The following is a 19,931-nucleotide window of genomic DNA, read 5'->3' as shown; positions in this document are numbered from 1 at the left end:
CTAATTCAGATCCGAAAGCAATATGGATTGTTTCTTGAATCGGGTCCTTTCTCAAGGAAAGGTTTCTCTCGAAAGAGTTGAGTGGGAGGATGGTGGAGACTTGATATGGTTATTGAACCATCACTTCAACCAGTGTGTATCAGGGCACAGGAAGTTGTTCCTGTGGCACCTACACCAATTGAAGTAGAAGCTTATGATAGTGATCATGAAGTTTCGGATCAAGTCACTACCATACCTCGTAGGGTGACAAGGATACGTACTACTTCAGAGTGGTACAGTGATCCTGTCTTGAAGGTCATGTTGCTAGACAACAATGAACCTACGAGCTATGGAGAAGCGATGGTGGGCCCAAATTCCGACAAATGGTTAGAAACCATGAAATCCGAGATAGGATCCATGTATCAGAACAAAGCATGGACTTTGGTGGACTTGCCCAATGATCGGCAAGCCATTAAGATAAATGGATCTTTAAGAAGAAGACGGACATGGACGGTAATGTTACCGTCTATGAAGCTCGACTTGTGGCGAAGAGTTCTTCACAAGTTCAAGGGGTTGACTACGATGAGATTTTCTCATCCGTAGCGATGCTTAAGTCCATCGGAATCATGTTAGCATTAGCTGCATTTATGAAATCTAGCAGATGGATGTCAAAACGAGTTTCCTTACCAGTTTTCGTAAGGAAAGGTTGTATGTGATACAATCAGAAAGGTTTTGTCGATCATAAGGATGCTAAAAGGTATGCTAGCTCTAGCGATCCTTCCATGGACTGGAGTAAGCATATCGGAGTTGGAATGTGCACTTTGATAAGATGATCAAAGATTTTGGGTTTATACAAAGTTTATGAGAAACTTGTATTTCCAAAGAAGTGAGTGGGAGCACTATAGAATTTCTGATGAGTATATGTTGTTGACATATTATGGATCAGAAATGACGTAGAATTTCTGGAAAGCATATAGGGTTATTTGAAAGGTGTTTTTCAATAGAAAACCTGGATTAAGCTACTTGAACATTGAGCATCAAGATCTATAAGGATAGATCAAAATGCTTAATAATACTTTCAAATGAGCACATACCTTGACATGATCTTGAAGGTGTTCAAGATGGATCAGTCAAAGAAGAAGTTCTTGCCTGAGTTGTAAGGTACGAAGTTAAGACTTAAAGCTCGACCACGGCAGAATAGGGAGAAAGGACGAAGGTCGTCCCCTATGCTTAAGACATAGGCTCTACAGTATGCCATGCTGAGTACCGCACCTGATGTGTGCCTTGCCACATGTCTGGCAAGAGAGTACAAAGGTGATCAAGGAGTGGATCATCAGGACAGCGGTCAAAGTTATCCTTAGTAACTAGTGGACTAAGGAATTTTCTCGATTATGGAGGTGGTAAAAGAGTTTGTCGTAAAGGGTTACGTCGATGCAAGCTTGACACCTATCCGGATAGCTCTGAGTAGAGATACCGGATACGTATAATGGAGCAACAATTTAGAATAGCTCCAAGTAGAACAGTCATTTGGAATAGCTCCAAGTGGAGCGTGGAAGCAGCATTTACAATATGACCTAGAAATTTGTGAAGTACATACGGATCTGAATGTTACAGATCCGTTGACTAAAACCTCTCTCACAAGCAGAACATGATCAAACCCCAGAACTCATTGAGTCTTAATCACATGATGATGTGAACTAGTTTAATGACACTAGTAAACTCTTTGGATGTTGGTCACATGGTGATGTGACCTGTCAGTGTTAATCACATGGTGATGTGAAGTAGATTATTGACTCTTGTGCAAGTGGGAGACTGTTGGAAATATGCCCTAGAGGCAATAATAAAAGTGTTATTATTATATTTCTTTGTTCATGATAATAGTCTTTTATTCATGCTATAATTGTATTATCCGGAAATCGTAATACACGTGTGAATACATAGACAACACCATGTCCCTAGTAAGCCTCTAGTTGACTAGCTCGTTGATCAATAGATGGTTACGGTTTCCTGACCATGGACATTGGATGTCATTGATAACGGGATCACATCATTAGGAGAATGATGTGATGGACAAGACCCAATCCTAAGCCTAGCATAGAGATCGTGTAGTTCGTATGCTGAAGCTTTTCTAATGTCAAGTATCTTTTTCCTTAGACCATGAGATTGTGCAACTCCCGGATACCGTAGGAATGCTTTGGGTGTATCAAACGTCACAACGTAACTGGGTGGCTATAAAGGTGCATTACAGGTATCTCCGAAAGTGTCTATTGGGTTGGCACGAATCGAGACTGGGATTTGTCACTCCGTGTAAACGAAGAGGTATCTCTGGGCCCACTCGGTAGGACATCATCATAATGTGCACAATGTGACCAAGGGGTTGATCACGGGATGATGTGTTACGGAACGAGTAAAGAGACTTGCCGATAACGAGATTGAACAAGGTATTGGGATACCGACGATCGAATCTCGGGCAAGTATCATACCGTTAGACAAAGGGAATTGTATACGGGATCGATTGAGTCCTTGACATCGTGGTTCATCCGATGAGATCATCATGGAACATGTGGGAGCCAACATGGGTATCCAGATCCCGCTGTTGGTTATTGACCAGAGAACATCTCGGTCATGTCTGCATGTCTCCCGAACCCGTAGGGTCTACACACTTAAGGTTCGATGACGCTAGGGTTATAAAGGAAGCTTGTATGTGGTTACGGAATGTTGTTCGGAGTCCCGGATGAGATCCCGGACGTCACGAGGAGTTCCGGAATGGTCCGGAGGTAAAGATTTATATATAGGAAGTCCTATTTCGGCCATCGGGACAAGTTTTGGGGTCATCGGTATTGTACCGGGACCACCGGAAGGGTCCCGGGGGTCCACCGGGTGGGGCCACCTATCCCGGAGGGTCCCATGGGCTGAAGTGGGAAGGGATCCAGCCCAAAGTGGGCTGGGGCGCCACTTCCCTCATGGCCCATGCGCCTAGGGTAAAGGGGGAACCCTAAGGAAGAGTCCTAGGAGGGGAAGGCACCTCCTAGGTGCCTTGGGGGGAGGGAATCCTCCCTTGGCCGCCGCCCCTTTCCCATCTAGGGCTGTCGCACCCCCTAGGGTGGGAACCCTAGAGGGGGCGCACCCTCCTCCCTCTTCCCTATATATAGTGAGGCCTGGGGCTGCACATAACACGTGATTCGATCTCTGCATGTTGGTGCAGCCCTCCCTCTCTTTCTCCTCATATCTCGCGGTGCTTGGCGAAGCCCTGCAGTCTTGCCACGCTCCTCCATCACCACCACGCCGTTGTGCTGCTGCTGGATGGAGTCTTCCTCAACCTCTCCCTCTCTCCTTGCTGGATCAAGGCGTGGGAGACGTCACCGGGCTGTACGTGTGTTGAACGCGGAGGTGTCGTCCATTCGGCACTAGGATCATCGGTGATCTGAATCACGACGAGTACGACTCCATCAACCCCGTTCACTTGAACGCTTCTGCTTAGCGATCTACAAGGGTATGTAGATGCACTCTCCTTCCCCTCGTTGCTAGTTTCTCCATAGATAGATCTTGGTGACATGTAGGAAAATTTTGAATTTCTGCTACGTTCCCCAACACGGTCATCACTTGGCCTGATTTCCAAGAAGCCTTCCATGCCCACTTCATTCCTCAGGGAATCATGGACAGGAAGAAGTGCGAGTTCCCTAACCTCACCCAAGGCAACAAGACTGTAGGTGCTTATCAGCAGGAATTTCTAGACATGTCACGTTATGCTGAAGAAGACATTGCAACATATGCTCGTATGCAAGAAAAGTTTCGTGATGGACTTCACCCTGATATCAAGCTAGCACTCCTCGTTCATGACTTTGCCGACTTCGCCACCTTGGTGAACAAGGCCATTCAGGTGGAGACTGGTCTTCAAGAACATCAGGGGTCCCTCAGGCGCAGCCGTGACACTGGCTCATCTTCGGGCCCATCAGCGTAGAAGCGTCAGATATGGATTCCCCATAGCATGTATCGCCCAACTGCACCGGCACCAAGACAGTCCTATGTTGCACCTCGTCTGCCTCCTCCACCGGAGAGGCAGCCTCTTTGAGTTGTACAACCCCAAGCTCCTGCTCCCAATCCCAATGATGGTATGTACTTCAAGTGTGGCCTTCCAGGTCACTGCTCTAGGAACTGTCCTCAGAATCAGAATCAACTGGCTCATCCTGCCGCTAGTCGTGGTAACAATCAGTCGCGCAACAATAATGCCAGACCTTATGGTCGTGGTCATGCCAACAACATTGATTTGAATGAAGCTCAAGACCAGTCTGCTACTGTGATGGGTACTCTCCTTGATAATTCAGTACCAGCTGTTGTTTTATTTGATTCAGGAGCATCGCATTCATTTGTATCAGAAGATTTTGCATTCTTGCATGGCATTAAATATGAAGAGATGCACATTCCACTTGTGGTAAAAACCCTGTGGGCCAATGCCAAACCTCCATGGTTAGTCACAACGTTTTCGTTGAAATTGAAGGGTTAGAGTTCCATGCCTCTCCCATTCCTATAGTCTTCCAATATTGACCTCATTCTGGGAATGGATTGGTTGAAAGCACATACTGCATCTATCATATGTGCCACTAAAACCGTCCACCTCCTACATCCTTCTAATGAGATAGTAAGCTACCATGCCTCATCTTGTTCGAAATGCCGAGGCACAGCTTTATTCCTTGAATCCGTTGAATGCAACACCTCTTGAGGGAATTGAAAAGATTCTAGTCGTACGCAACTTCCAAGATGTTTTTCCAAAAGAACTTCAAGGAATACCCCCTGCTCAGGCTGTTGAGTTTGTCATCGATTTGAAAATAGGCACCGTTCCTATCGCCAAACGACCCTACAAGATGACATCTCATGAACTCCTTGAGCTTAAGGAGGAAATCAACAAATCTCTTCGCAGTGGTTTCATTCGTCCAAGTTCCTCTGCTTGGGGAGCACCTTCTCTCTTTGTGAAGAAAAAGGATGGAACGAATCGTTTGGTCCAAGACTATCATCCTATCAACCAAGCAACTATTTAGAACAAGTATCCCCTCCCCTGGATCAATGATCTGTATGATCAACTGGTTGGTTCCTCGGTATTCTCTAAACTCGAACTAAGGTTGGGTTATCACCAGATCCGTGTCCGTGAAGAGGATATTCCCAAGACCGCATTTGTCACTCGTTATCGTTCTTACGAGTACACCATTATGTCTTTCGGATTGACCAATGCTCCTGCTACATTCTCTCGTCTGATGAACTATATATTCATGGAATACCTCGACAAGCTCATCGTGTTTTATCTGGACGATATCCTTGTTTATTCCAAGAACAACAGAACATGCTGAACATCTTCGTCTTGTTCTAGAAAAGCTTCGAGAGCATCATGTATATGCCAAGTATTCTAAGTGTGAATTCTGGCTACCCGAAGTAACCTACCTTGGTCATGTGATCTCCAAGGATGGTATTGCCATCAACTTAGAGCGAGTTCAGGCTATTCTTGACTGGACCCCTCCGAAGACTTTCAAGCAAGTCAGAAGCTTTCTTGGACTTGCCAGCTATTGCCGCCGTTTCATCGAGAACTTCTCCAAGATTGCCAAGCCCCTGACTAATCTTCTTCACAAGGGCGTTAAGTTCGATTAGACAGACAAATGTCAGGAAAGTTTCCAGACACTCAAGGACAAGCTGACTTCTAGCCCCATGCTTGCTCCCCCTGATTCTTGCGAGGACTTTGTCATCTATTGCGACGCTTCACGACAAGGATTAGGCTGTGTCCTAATGCAAGAGCGCAGAGTGATTGCTTATGCCTCTCATCAAGTATGTCCTCATGAAGAGAACTACCCAGTTCACGACCTCGAGCTTGTTGTGGTTATCTATACACTGAAGCTATGGCGACAATACCTTCTCGGTAATCGTCGCGACATCTTCACCGATCATCAGAGTCTAAAGTATCTGTTTACTCTGTCAGATCTGAACCTCCGTCAACAGCGATTGATGGAAGCTATTGCCGACTACAACTGTGGTATATCTTATACACCTGGCAAGGCTAATGTAATGGCTGATGCCCTGAGCCGCAAGTCTTATTGCAATAACCACATGGTTCATAAAGCTCAACCCCGCCGTTATGAAGAACTTCGCCAGCTGAACCTTCAATTAGTTCCACAGGGTTCTCTGAATAACATTGTCTTGGAACTAACTCTTCTGAAAGCAATTAAGGTTGCTCAAGCAAAAGATGTTGATGTTGATCTGATGAAAAAGGATCTTGCCTTAGAGAAATCCAGAGATTTTTCACTTGGTGAAGATGGACACTTATACTTCAGAGATCATAATGTAGTACCCCGGTTTGAGCTTATGACAAAGAAGGTGATGAAAGAAGCGCATGACACCCCTCTCTCTATTCATCCGAGAAGTACCAAGATGTATCTAGACATCCGTCAGAAGTACTGGTGGTCTAAAATGAAGCAAGACATTGCTCGGTATATCGAAGAATGTGACGTTTGTCGTTGCGTCAAAGCAGAACATCAGAAACTGGCTAGACTTCTACAACCGCTTCTGATTCCTGAATGGAAATGGGATAAGATTCAGATGGATTTCGTCACTAGCCTTCCCAAGTCTCAGAAAGGTAATGATGCTATCTTTGTCATCATCGACCAATTCTCGAAAGTTGCACACTTTCTGCCAGTCAAGGAGACTATCACTGCTAGTCAATTACCAAACATGTATATCTCTAGAATTGTGTCACTCCATGGCACTCCGAAGGAGATCAGTTTAGACCGCGACAGTATAGTGACTTCAAAGTTCTGGGATAGTTTCCAAGAGGCAATGAGAACTCATATTACCTGGAGCACTGCTTATCATCCCCAATCCCAAGGCCAAGTCGAGCGAGTCAACCAAATTCTGGAAGACATGCTTCGGGCTTGTGTTATTTCTTTTGGCAAGAAGTGGGAAGAATCTCTCCCTTATGTGGAGTTCTCTTATAACAACAGTTATCAAGCCAGCTTGAAAATGGCACCCTTCGAAGTGATTTATGGACGTAAGTGCTGAACCCCTCTGAATTGGTTAGAAACTAGGGAACAGATGCTCATTGGTCCGGACATTATTCAACAAGCTGAAGAGCAGGTTCGCACTGTCCGGGATAACCTCAAGGCGGCCCAGTCCCGCCAGAAGAGCAACTATCACCGGAACACTGGGGTTCAACTTATCAACCTGGTAAACAAGCTTATCTGTGTGTCACTCCTTTGAGCGGCACTCATAGGTTCAGAGTCAAGGGTAAGCTAGCTCCGCGCTACATTGGTCCTTTCCGCATTCTCTCCTATCATGGACTGGTGGCTTATCAATTGGAGTTGCCACCTCAGTTCTCTCACATCCATGACGTCTTCCATGTGTCGCAACTTCGTCGTTGCTTCAAGGATCCGGAATGTGAAGTGGATCCGGAACTGATTGAAGTGCAAGATGATCTCACTTATAAAGAGCATCCGATCCGCATTCTTGAAGAAGCTGAACGCCAAACCCGCCAGAAGGTTACCAAGTTCCTCAAGGTGCAACGGTCGAATCATACTAAAAATGAAGCCACTTGGGAATGCGAGGATAACCTCCGTGCTAAATACCCCGATCTTTTCCCTTCTACCTCTTAATTCTCGGGACGAGAATTTCTTTTAGAGGTGGAGAGTTGTAACACCCCTATTAATGATGCTACAGTATCCCTGAGATCAAGCTAATCATTTTGCTAAACAAGTGTTTGATCATCCTTGGTTCTCTCTCATTTCAAATTCCAGTTGAATTCAATTCCAAATTATGAGTGAAATTCTAAATTGCTCAAATATGATAACTAAAATGTTCATCATGTGGGAAATAATCCTTTGTTAATATTGGTTGTGAACCAACATTTTTGCAAAATGTTTAAGTGTCCTAAACTACTTAAAACAGTGACCTAAGTGATAAATTAAATGCCTTTTTAATTTCTAAAAATTGTAAACTATTTCAAAAGCCTCACAATCTTTTTCTGGCAGTGCACAATATTTCTTTGAATTTGTTTTCGCCAGTCGCATATTTTGGAAAGTCAACTGTGGCTAAAAGAAAATGCAAAATCTACTGGAAAAGAAAAACAAAAAAATAGGAAAAGGGCCATAGCCCCTGGACCCCCTGGGCCTCGGCCCATCCCAGCCAGGCGGCCCAGCTTCCCCCACCCGGTCGCTTTCTCCTATACTGGTCCTCCGACCGCACGCTGAGCGGGCTCTGCCTGACCACCTCGCCGTCGACGACGAGGAAGGGGGATAAGGCCGCCCCCGAACGCCTCGAGTCCTCTCCCTCACCTACCGCCACTCCCACTCTCCCCACTCGCCCCATCTCTCCCTCTGCGCTTCCCCTCCTCTCTCCCTCTAGATCCACCGCCATCGAACACGCTCACCGTCGCGCCTCGTTGTTTGCCACGGCCACTGGCGCCTGCTCCTCCCTCTGTGGTGTCTAGAAGTTCCGTCGGTGACCGCCTCGTTGTCCGGTGCTCTCAGCTAGAGCGGGGAGGCCCTGTAGCTGCCATTTGCCATTGTCCCGTTCTTCTCCGTCTCCGGTGCTCGCCGACGACCCCACGATCCTCTACTCCTCCTAAGCTATCATGGGCTTTTCGTAGCCGCGCGGTGAGCTCCACTCCGCTCTTCCCCTCCTCTCCCCGCGTGTTTTCATCGCCATAGAGGTCGTACCCGAGGCGCTCGAGCTCGGCACTGCCGAAGAGATTGCTAGCATAGCCACGCTCACCATTGAGCTCATTCAAGCTCGTGGTTATGTTTCGCACGTGTGTAGAGCCCCATAGAGTTACCTAGCCTGCTCCGTCGTGCCGCGTGTTTTTGGTTCCGCTAGTGCCCGAACTCCGGCGTTCGCTCTGCTGCTAGCCGTCGTCGTCTCCGGCCGTACCACCATCGTAGTTCGACATGCGAGCATGGACCCAATCGAAAGCAAGCAACCGCGTGCAAAACAATCTTCTGTGGCGAATTTCCGACGTACTCCGGCGATGCGCCGCCGCGAATTTGGTCGTCGGAGCCCTCTCTGGCACCGCCGCCGACGTGGAAGCGTGGGCCCCATCACCTGAGCCACTGACATTGGGCCTCGCGGGTCCCAGTTGACTGGGTTGACCCAGTCAACTGCTGACTGGGCAGCCCAGTGCCACTGACACGCGAGACCCACCCGCTAATGACGTCTTTAAGACTACTTTAAATTAAAATATAATTATTTTATTTAATGAGACACTGACATGTGGGGCCTACTAACTAATTAACCTCTAGATTAGTTTAATTTACTGTTAGAACTAACAAAGGCTGACATGTGGGTCCCACTAGCCCCACATGTCAGGTTTGACCCAGGTCAGCAAGTATGTTGACTGCTGATGTTTGCTTGAACTATGTCGGTATTTCCCCAAAGAGGAAGGGATGATGCAGCACAGCAACGGTAGGTAGTTCCCTCAGTGACGAGACCAAGGTTATCGAACCAGTAGGAGAACCACACAACACAACGTAAACAGCTCCTGCACACAAATAACAAATACTCGCAACCCGACGTGTTAAAGGGGTTGTCAATCCCTTTTGGGCAACGGCGCTAGAAATTGGCACGGAGATGAGATAAAGTTGTAATAGATTGGATAAATAGATCCGAAATAAAATAAAGTGAAACAAGGTATTTTGTATTTTTGGTTTAATAGAACTAAAAATAAAAGCAAAGGAAAATAGATCACAAAGGCAAATATGATAAGAAGAGACCCGGGGGGTCGTAGGTTTCACTAGTGGCTGCTCTCGAGAAAAATAGCAAACGGTGGGAAAACAATTACTGTTGGGCAATTGGTAGAACTTCAAATAATCATGACGATATCCAGGCAATGATCATTATATAGCCATCACATCCAAGATTAGTAGACCGACTCCTTCCTGCATCTACTACTATTACTCCACACATCGACCGCTATCCAGCATGCATCTAGTGTATTAAGTTCATGGAAAAACGGAGTAATGCAACAAGAACAAAGACATGATGTAGACAAGATCTATTTATGTAGAATAGACCCATCTTGTTATCCTTAATAGCAACGATACATACATGTCATTTCCCCTTCTGTCACTGGGATCAAGCACCATAAGATTGAACCCATCACAAAGCACCTCTTCCCATTGCAAGATAAATAGATTAAGTTGGCCAAACAAAACCCAAATATAGGAGAAGAAATACGATGCTATAATCCATCATGCATATAAGATATCAAAGAAGATTCAAATAACTTTCATGGATAAAAACATAGATCTGATCATAAACTCAAAGTTCATTGGATCCCAACAAACACACCGCAAAAAGGCTTACATCATATGGATCTCCAAGAGACCATTGTATTGATAATCAAGAGAGAGAGGAAGCCATCTAGCTACTAACTACGGACCCGTAGGTCTACAAAGAACTACTCACGCATTATCAGAGAGGCACCAATGGAAGTGGTGAACCCCTCCGTGATGGTGTCTAGATTGGATCTGGTGGTTCTGGACTCTGCGGCGGCTGGAATTGATTTTCGTCGACTCCCTAGGGTTTCTAGAATATTGGGGTATTTATAGAGCAAATAGGCGGTTCAGGGGGCACCTTAGGTGGGCACAAGTGGCACTGGGCACTTTGTTGGTGCTTTATAAGAGAAGATGGAGACTCGAATTCATGTAGAAAACAGCAACTAACACTGGGCACTATGTCAATAGGTTAGTACCAAAATGATATAAAATGACTATAAAATGATTTTAAAACATCCAATAATGATAATATAACAACATGGAACAATTAAAAATTATAGATATGTTGGAGATGTATCAGCCCCTAGCATGCTGAACATGGAACCTTCCCCTCTCTTTCACCTGTCCGGAATCCGCCTAACGCCGGGAATTCATCCTTGGATGTTTTCCCCTCTATCCACAATGTGTAGTACTATGTTAGATCGACCCTAATTCTACATTTCGTCATGACATGCTTAGTGATACCTCTGTTTGCTCTGTATTTACTGTTTCTTCCCCCTCTCCTCTCTGGTAGACCCCGAGACCGATGTTGCCCCTGTGATTGATACGTCGACAACGACCCTTCCTTTTCAGCAGAGCTTCCAGGCAAGAAAACTCCCCTTGTTCATTCTGATATTGCCCATTTCTTTCCCTCTCTTGCTTGCATTAGAACTGCTACCACTTTTGTGTTATCCTATTCTCATGCATAGCATGTTTTTGTTACCTGCTTTCATACCTTACCTTCTTATTCTAAACTGCTTAGTATAGGTTGGTTAGAGATACATCAGTGACCCCTCCCCACCCCACCCCCCACCTTGTCCCAGTTGCCCCACTTTATGTTCGATGAATCAATCAACGTGGTCGACGTCCAGGCCCCGACACCGCACATCACCCCCCTTTGGTGTACGACACTACTGGGTTACTATTGAGTGCCAAGGGTGATACCTCGTCAGCACTTCTAATGTTAACCTTGTAGGTTAGTTCATCGGTTGTGGTCATCGAGGGTGATTCCTCCTTCACCACTCCCGATAACGATGTTGTCGTGCAACTCCTCAAGAGTGGACCTCAAGGATGATTCCTCCTAGGTTCACCTTGATGATTACATTAGGTGGAATTCCATCGACGGTGATTCCTCAGGGTTCCCCTTGGTGTTTTGGACACACGGTTACTATGGCTTTACCACATAACCATGATACTAAAGCTGGGCCGGCCCTGAGGGGTACCCGCGCGAGCATATTTGTGTGTGATGTGCAGTCCGGTTGACCTGGAAGGTGCCCGTGAGATAACTATGTGGCGTAGCCAGGCATTCTTAGCCCTTGCCACAAGTCCACGAGATGGGGCGACGGGGTCACATCGATCTTGAGTCTCTGCTTGTTACCGCGCACTCCTAATTCACTAATGGTTTGGATATTTGATCCGAGTAGGCCTCTGGCCTTTTTTGTACTGACCACCACGCGGAATAAGTATGGGCACTCTACATCGTACGATTCTTTCGAAAGCTCACTGACGTCAGCGACTGAGTGGAGCATGCTGGGTTGGACTAGTTAAGCATGTACTTGTATAAGGGGGCTAGGTCTGCTCACCGGCTGCGTTCGCAATGCACAAGATTGCAAAGGACGATTGGTCCATGACCCCTTCACATTTAGGATGTAGACCGGTGTGCTAGCCTCTCTATTGAGCCTAGGTAGGACTATGACATGTTGATCGGCCGAGGCCGGTCATGACCTGATGGTGTGTGTGGCCGGAATTGATCGAGCGTGTTGGGTACGTTGGTGCACCCCTACATGGAAGTTTTATCTATTCGAATAGCCGGGTCCATGGTAACGGACGCTCGGAGTTGTATCCCGATCGATACAACTAGAACTGTATACTAAATGTTGAGGCATGTATTGGATATGTGGCTCCAAGATTGCTTTCCAGCAGGGAGTCGGGGAAGGATCTCTGGGCGTTATTTCTACGACATGTTTGTTAAGTATAAACTGATATTCTATACTCTTCTAATTGCTGCAAGATGCTTGCAGCTGCTTGAAGATGCTAGTATTTGATAGGCTAGGCTTTCCCCTTCTCTTCTAGCATTCTGCAGTTCAGTCCACAGATACTACCCATTTCATTGATACCGATGCATATGTAGTGTAGATCCTTGCTTGTGATTACTTTGGATGAGTACTCACGGTTGCTTTGCTCCCCTTTTTCCACCTCTTTCCATTCTTCTCGGATGCTGCAACCAGATGGTGGAGCCCAGGATCTAGATGCCACCACTGACGACTACTACTACCCCAAGGGTGCCTACTACTACGTGACGGACGCCGATGACCAGGAGTACTTAGGAGGCTCCCAGGCAGGAGGCCTTGCCTTTTTGATCGTTGATACTTTTGTGCTAGCCTTCTTAAGGAAAACTTGTTTAACTCATGTTTGTACTTATAATGCTTCTTCCGCTGACTCGTTTGTATTCGAGCTTATGTATTCGAGCCCTCGAGGCCCCTGGATTGTAATATAAAGCTTGTATTATTTTAATTTGTGTCCAGAGTTGTGTTGTGATATCTTCCAAGTGAGTCCCTGATCTTGATCATACACATTTGTGTGTATGATTAGTGTATGATAGAATTGGGGGTGTCACAATCCACAAAGCAATCCGGACCATAACTTTCTCGCAAACTGGAACTAAATCAAGGGGGCTTTGCAGGAGTTCCGACAGCAGCCACGTAGGACTCCGACACCCCATCCCCACCCAAAACTAAGGTGAAGCCCGTGCTTTTGTAGCTGACCACATTGTTTTCGTGGCAAAATCCCCCACTCGCTTCTTCCATCCCACAGCCGACGCATGGACTCACAGCAGAACTTGCGAGAGACGATGGTGGTGGAGGATTTGGCGATCATGCTCGCTGGAAGATCAACTCGGAGACCAGGAAAAATCGCCGCCTCGCTCAAGAAGCAGATGGCCCGCGGAGGCTGGGTGGTGGTCGTTGTAGTGGACGTGCAGGTGGAGGACACGGTGGAAGTCGGAGCCTAGGCTGCGGGGCCCCATTGCCATTGTTGGCTGTGTAGGTGCCGCCATGGCCGGAGCCTTACAAGGCTCCATACTACTACGTTGCCAAGCACCTCGATAGGCAGATCCCGGCATCCGTTACCAGGCAAGTGCCTTACATGGTCGACGTCCACGCGGCGCCGCTGATTTTCTTAGAGTGTTCACTGTCGCAGCTTGTCCAGACATGGACGCCTAGCGTGGGGCAACTGGGTGCCCGCATGCTATTTGCTGGAATGCCTGAAGCGGGCGAGCCGGAGTATGACAACGCGGCAGGAAGATGCTCGTGATCATCCACGAGGGAGACGGAGGAGGGGGTTTCTACGAGGATAGGCACGTGGATGACTCAGAGCCCACCCAGTCGAGCTCACAGCCTGGCTACATCCAGTGTGGCATGTACATGCATTGGGCACGGACACACAGCAGTAGGATTGGGCCATCGAACATCAGGAGCAGGAGGAGGATGGAGACGATGATGGTCCGGATGAATTTGTTGTTGGTCCAAAGAAGGTGGGCAGAGGAGAAAGCTTCAACATGCGAGAGGAAGAGTTGTTGTGTGATGCATGGTTTGACCACTAACGTCGATCCGATCCATGGCATGGAGCAAAAAGGCACAATATTTTGGGCCAACATTCACACATGGTTCCACAAATGCAAACATTTCAAGCCCCACTCTGACGCGCTCATCCGCAGCCGTGGCACAAAGTCTCTCAACCATCGATGGTACATCATCCAAGAGGATATGCATTGTTTTGTAGATCATTTGACCAAATATGCATTGTTTTGTAGATCATATGGTTGGATATGCATTGTTGTGTAGATCATTTGGCCGGATATGCATTGTTGTGTAATTCATTTGGCCGGATACACATTGTTGTGTAGATCATTAAGCCGGATATGCATTGTTTTATAGATCATTTTGCTGGATATGCATACTTTTGTAGATCATTTGGCCGGATAAGCATACTTTTGTAGATCATTTGGTCGGATATGTATTGTTGGCAATGTTTTATTTTGTAGCCTTCCTGTGTGTGTAGTGTGTTCTTGAAGTTGGAGAACTTCACTGTCATGCATCATTGGTTGAAATTGAATAGACAACCCAAGTGGAACCTACACATTGCCAAGACAGTCGTCCATGGCACTGAGGAAGAAACCAGTTATCCAACCAACCCAACAAAAGAACCGCCCACTATTGCAGGATGCTTCTAACGCGACACTACAATCAGGGACCCTTCGACGAAACTGTGTGTTATGCATTAATCGCAAATGGTGGTGTAAGAAACCTTTCAAAAATGATATGAATTATTTGCTATGGTATACATTTGATCCATACGAACTATTTGCGATGAGCATAACAACAGAAACGGTCCGACGGATAAAGGTGTGTGCGATATATGGCATACACTTCACTCAGATGAAGTTGTTTTTGATTAGGCGACACAACAGAAACTGTTAGTCAGATCAATGTGTGTGTGATATATGGCATACAGTTCACTCGGATGAACAGTTTGCGATGAGCCAAAACAACATAAAATGTTCAACTTAACAAGATGTGTGTGATACATGACAAACGGGTCCGTAATCAGAAATGTGTGCAAAGACCAATAATGACATAGATGACTGCTGCTAATAAGTCATGTGTGTTGTGGGTAAACACTTCCTGGTATACAATTGTCAGCCATTGATGAAATTATCACTGACGGTTTCCACACAGGAACAACATATATAACGAAAATAAATACCCAATTACATAAGTGACTATAAAAAACATTCGCACACACCTTAATAAACAATTACATGCATTATAAACTAGGAGAAATGATCATCTAATCATTTTCTTGTTGTGACGCTACTGCCACTACTCCATGGCTCGATCCCTCGTCTGGGACAGGACGAAGGCACTTCCTTGTGACAACGATCCACCAGTATATCTCGTAGTTTGTGTATGCATCCTCGGCCACATGTTTGACGTGTTCTTCATCCATTCTCTACTCCTAGGCACTCTACCAGGCAATCTTGTCCTTCTTACTCTCATCCTTCATCTTCATGTAGTAGGGTTCAGTGATGACCCACGCGAGATCAACCAAGGAATCTTGATTGTTCTTTGTGCTGCCCCAGACCGTGTAGTGGTCATAGATGTCGACAAGATTACGGCAGGCAAAGCCTGAAATCTTGAGTGCTTTTAGAACGTTGTTGGTGTCCATCGTAGTGAAATTGTGGTCGAGGTTGTTGATAAACCTGGCGAAACACTAGCAAGGGTCGGGATCCACCATACCGCCAAGGCCCCAAGGCCACAGGAGACAAGGCAAACCGGTGGCGACGCTTTTTAAATAATGTTCACAATTTCATAAAAGTGTTCATAAATTCAAAAAATATTGATGAATTCAAAAAATATTCATTAATTTAAAAAAAACACAAAATTCATAATGTTCTAGAATTTCAAATAAAAAACAAAAATTCCAAAAAAATCAATTCAAAAAATGTTCCTAAATTTCAAAATCATTACCAAATTTTAGAAAAAATGTTCATTGAGCAAACAAAAATGCCGACTCTGAAAAAATTCATGGGGTTTCAAAAAGATATTCACAATTTTGTACAAACAATGTTCATGATTTAAAAAAAATTGTCTGTGAATTTGTAAAAAACATGAATTTTAAAAATGTTCACGATTTTATCACGAATTCGAAGAATGCTCATGGTGTCAAAACATGTTCACGAATTTGAAATATGTTAACATAATTAAAATTTAAAGAAAAAATGAACATGGAGAAAGAAAAAGAAAGTGATAATTAAGAAAGTAGAAAACAAAAAGGTAAAAAAAGGGAAAAAAGGAAAAAACGGTCGGTAAAAAACCACACTGGGTCGGACTAGGGCTAGGCTCACGAGAGAGGTGCGCACTCGGTCGTTTTCCAGTGACCTATGCGCAATATAGGAATCGCCGCTACCGCATGGGTGCTCCTATTTGCAAAATCCCTAGTTAAGGAGTACTCGTTGCAAAGATCACTCCAACTTCCTAGGTTGCGACAAGTGGGGCGTTGCTTGTTGCAAACTGGGAGTTTTCCCTTTTTTCGTAGTTCTGTTTATTCAAAATGTTTTATCTCTCAAACCGTGCGTCCAAATCTCGAACCGCTTTCACCATTGGATTTCTCGCGTCGAGATCTTCAAAGCTAGATCCCATGTTGATAGGTTTTGATGAATTTTTTTTCACATAAAAAACCGGCAAAAAAACTGAACCGGGAGCACGGGTTTTTTCCCTTTCCGAAAGGGGCGCGTCGGTGCTTATCACGAAATCACAACCGTGCCTCTCATGGAAGCAAAACCGTTACTCTCGCGGAAGGAAAAAAAGAAGAGAAAACGTGTTTTTTCCCGTTTCCAGGAAGGCACAGCCATGACTCTCGTGAAAGCACAACCGTGCCTCTCGCGGAAGCAAAACCGTGACTCCCGCAAAAAAACAGAAAACGCGTTTTTTTCATTTCCGAGAGGCACGGCCGTGACTCTCACGAAAGTACAACCATGCCTCTCCCGGAAGCAAAACCGTGACTCTCGCGGAAGAAAAAAAAAGAAAACACGTTTTTTTCGTTTCCGAGAGGCATAGACGTGACTCGCTAAAGCACAATCATGCCTCTCGTGGAAGCAAAACCATGACTCGCGAAAGAAAACAACAGAAAACGCATTTTTTTGTTTCCGAGAGGCACAGCCATGACTCTCACGAAAGCACACATGTGCCTCTCGCGGAAGCAAAACCGTGACTCTCGCAAAAGGAAAAAAACACAAAACATATTTTTTTTTTGTTTCCAAGAGGCACGGCCCTGACTCTCGCGAAAGCAAAACCTTGCCTCTCGCGGAAGCAAAACCGTGACTCTCTCGAAAAGAAAAAGAAAAAAAGAAAACACGTTTTTCGTGCAAAAAAATTGATCGAAAAACTAAGGAAGACTGGTGGAAAACCAGAACGTCAAGAAAAACAGAAAAAAAAACCGTTTAAAAAGCCAAAACACATGCGTAAAAATAAGAAAAACAAAATCCGGACGAAGCGTCTAAAATGCGACACGTGACGAATGGCTGAGAGCGCGCCAAGTGACGTTGATCGTTGGGAGGCTCCCGAATGAGCGCTCGTTAACTAGTTGCTCTCTCCTATTTGGCGCAGTGCACGCCAGAAAACTGGAGGCTCGTGCCCTTTTGGCCCGGCCCATGCATGGGGCGGATGCCACCTGTTTTTTATATATTTCATTTTTTGTTTTCTTTTCATTTTTATTCTCTTTAAAAATAATTCAGGATTACAAAAAAGATCCACATTCCTAAATAATTTTGAATTTTAAAAAATATATTCAAGAAATCATAAAATGTTCATGAATTCAAGACACTACTATAAAGTCCCAATTTATGTTATTAGGTGAAAAATAAGGCAACTGAGTCGAGCAAAAGATATCTTATCATGTTGCAAGTAAATAATTTGTAAAACCATCTCAGAACAATTGCCAAGTATCAAATCTTGTACGTTTAGGATTCTACCAGTTGTTCTAGTTAAGTAGTTATTGTATTAAGAGCAAGTCTAAATGTTTTCGATTCCACCCCACTGGCAAGTCTAAACGTTTTGCGAGCGAGCAACGACGGCAGCCGGAGCGAGGGAGCCCACGGCACCGTAACTGGCTGGCGACGGATCCGCCGCCGCCTCCTGCATCCTTCTGTCGCCGGATCCATCGACGGGGTCGTGATCCCCACCTCCCGCTTCCCTCCGTTGCCGGATCCATCGACAGGGACGTGATCCCCGCCTCCTGCATCCTTCCATCGCCGGATCCATCGACGGGGTCGTGATCCCCGCCTCCTGCCTCCCTCCGCCGCAGGATCCATCGACAGGGTCGTGATCCCCGCCTCATGCCTCCCTTCGTCGCCGGATCCAACGACGGGGCTGTCATTCCCGCCTCCTGCCTCCCTTCGTCGTCGGGGCTCCTTCTCCGGGGCAGTGATCCCCGCAAGGTGCTGCCTCCCCGGACCTCTTCGCCAAACGTCCACCACAAGCAGGAGCTGCATCAATGGCGCCGCCTCCCAAGAACATGCCAGTACGCCGCCCACGAGAGGTAGAAGAAGAAGTCAGTCCACTGGAGGTAATGTCTACTTCCCATGTTTGTGTCAGTCCATCAGTTCATCAGTCTTGCTATGAAGAAGAACCCGATAGTACATTGCAAATGCTTGATCAGTTCATTACACCCCTGCCACTTGATGCACAATTTGGATGTCGAGGTTACTGTCAGTACATCTAATATGCTAGCTTCAGTTCAAGCCAAAAAACATAAAGTTATGCATCAGCCTAAGGAGCTACTAGGCTTTATACAAGGTTCAGCTACCACTGCAAGTTGTATGATGTTATTTCTAATAGTACATGTCGTGTAGTTGCGTCAGTTTGAACTAGTGAAAGAATGTTGTTGAAATATACACTTGTTACACAGTAAGTTCAATGATACATAAACTAGGAGTACTTCTAGTGTAGTTGCATAAGTTATAGATGAACAAAAGAGAAGACATGCATCAGTTTTATATATATGCATATTCATACATCTCTGAAGTTCAATGTTCAGTTTACAAGCAGTGCTAAAAAACAGTACATCAGTACATCAGTGTTGAACATGTACATTCATCAGCTCGACTGGAAACAAAACCAGGTACAAAATAGAGAACAAAGTTTAAATAACGGCCAACGATGCAAGTTCAACTTGTACATTGCCTTAAGTGCATGACATGTTACCCATAGCATGTATACGAGAAAAATGCAGAAAAGATTAATCCCAAAAATGTTGAACGTCATTGCAGAAGCATGCAAGGCGGCACACGCAGCGAGTGTTTGATGAGCCAAGCAGATATGGGGCACCACCTGGTTGGGTAACACCAGAAATACCACCTGGATACTTCAACAATAACGGCAGATTTCAAGATACACCGGAATCATCAGAAGCACGGACAGGTTCTTCTATGGAGCAAACACCAATATCTGGGAATACAAGCTTTGCCGCTGCTGAGTTGCAACAAGGCCAACAATATCACCAACAACAAATGTTTTCCTTCCCTAGCGCATGTAGAAAGCCAAGGATAGGAAGTCATGGTTGGGTTGCAACAAGGCTTTCACCAGTCGCTCCGTCAACATCAATCATCCGTGCAGCAAAAGCGGTTGCGACGGGAAGACCAGGCCAAAGAGAAAGAAATTTTGGCCACTCTAGCAGGTTCAAAAGTACAAGATATGAGCCATATAGACAGGAGCAACCTCACAATGAATCTGAGGGGAGACGGTCGTACAATGAGAGACGGAGATCTTCGTCAACATTGCTCCCTCCTGGCTCGGCCTCGACGGGATGGGGGAGGGGGCGTCCCGACCCCCCCCCCCTTGGCTCGGCCTCGTGCTAACGCGGCAGTGCGCTCGTTTGACAGGCGTGGTGTGG

Source organism: Triticum dicoccoides, chromosome 1B (genome assembly GCF_002162155.2).
Source record: "Triticum dicoccoides isolate Atlit2015 ecotype Zavitan chromosome 1B, WEW_v2.0, whole genome shotgun sequence".
Lineage (NCBI taxonomy): Eukaryota > Viridiplantae > Streptophyta > Magnoliopsida > Poales > Poaceae > Triticum > Triticum dicoccoides.
Note: the sequence above shows the minus strand (reverse complement) of the source record.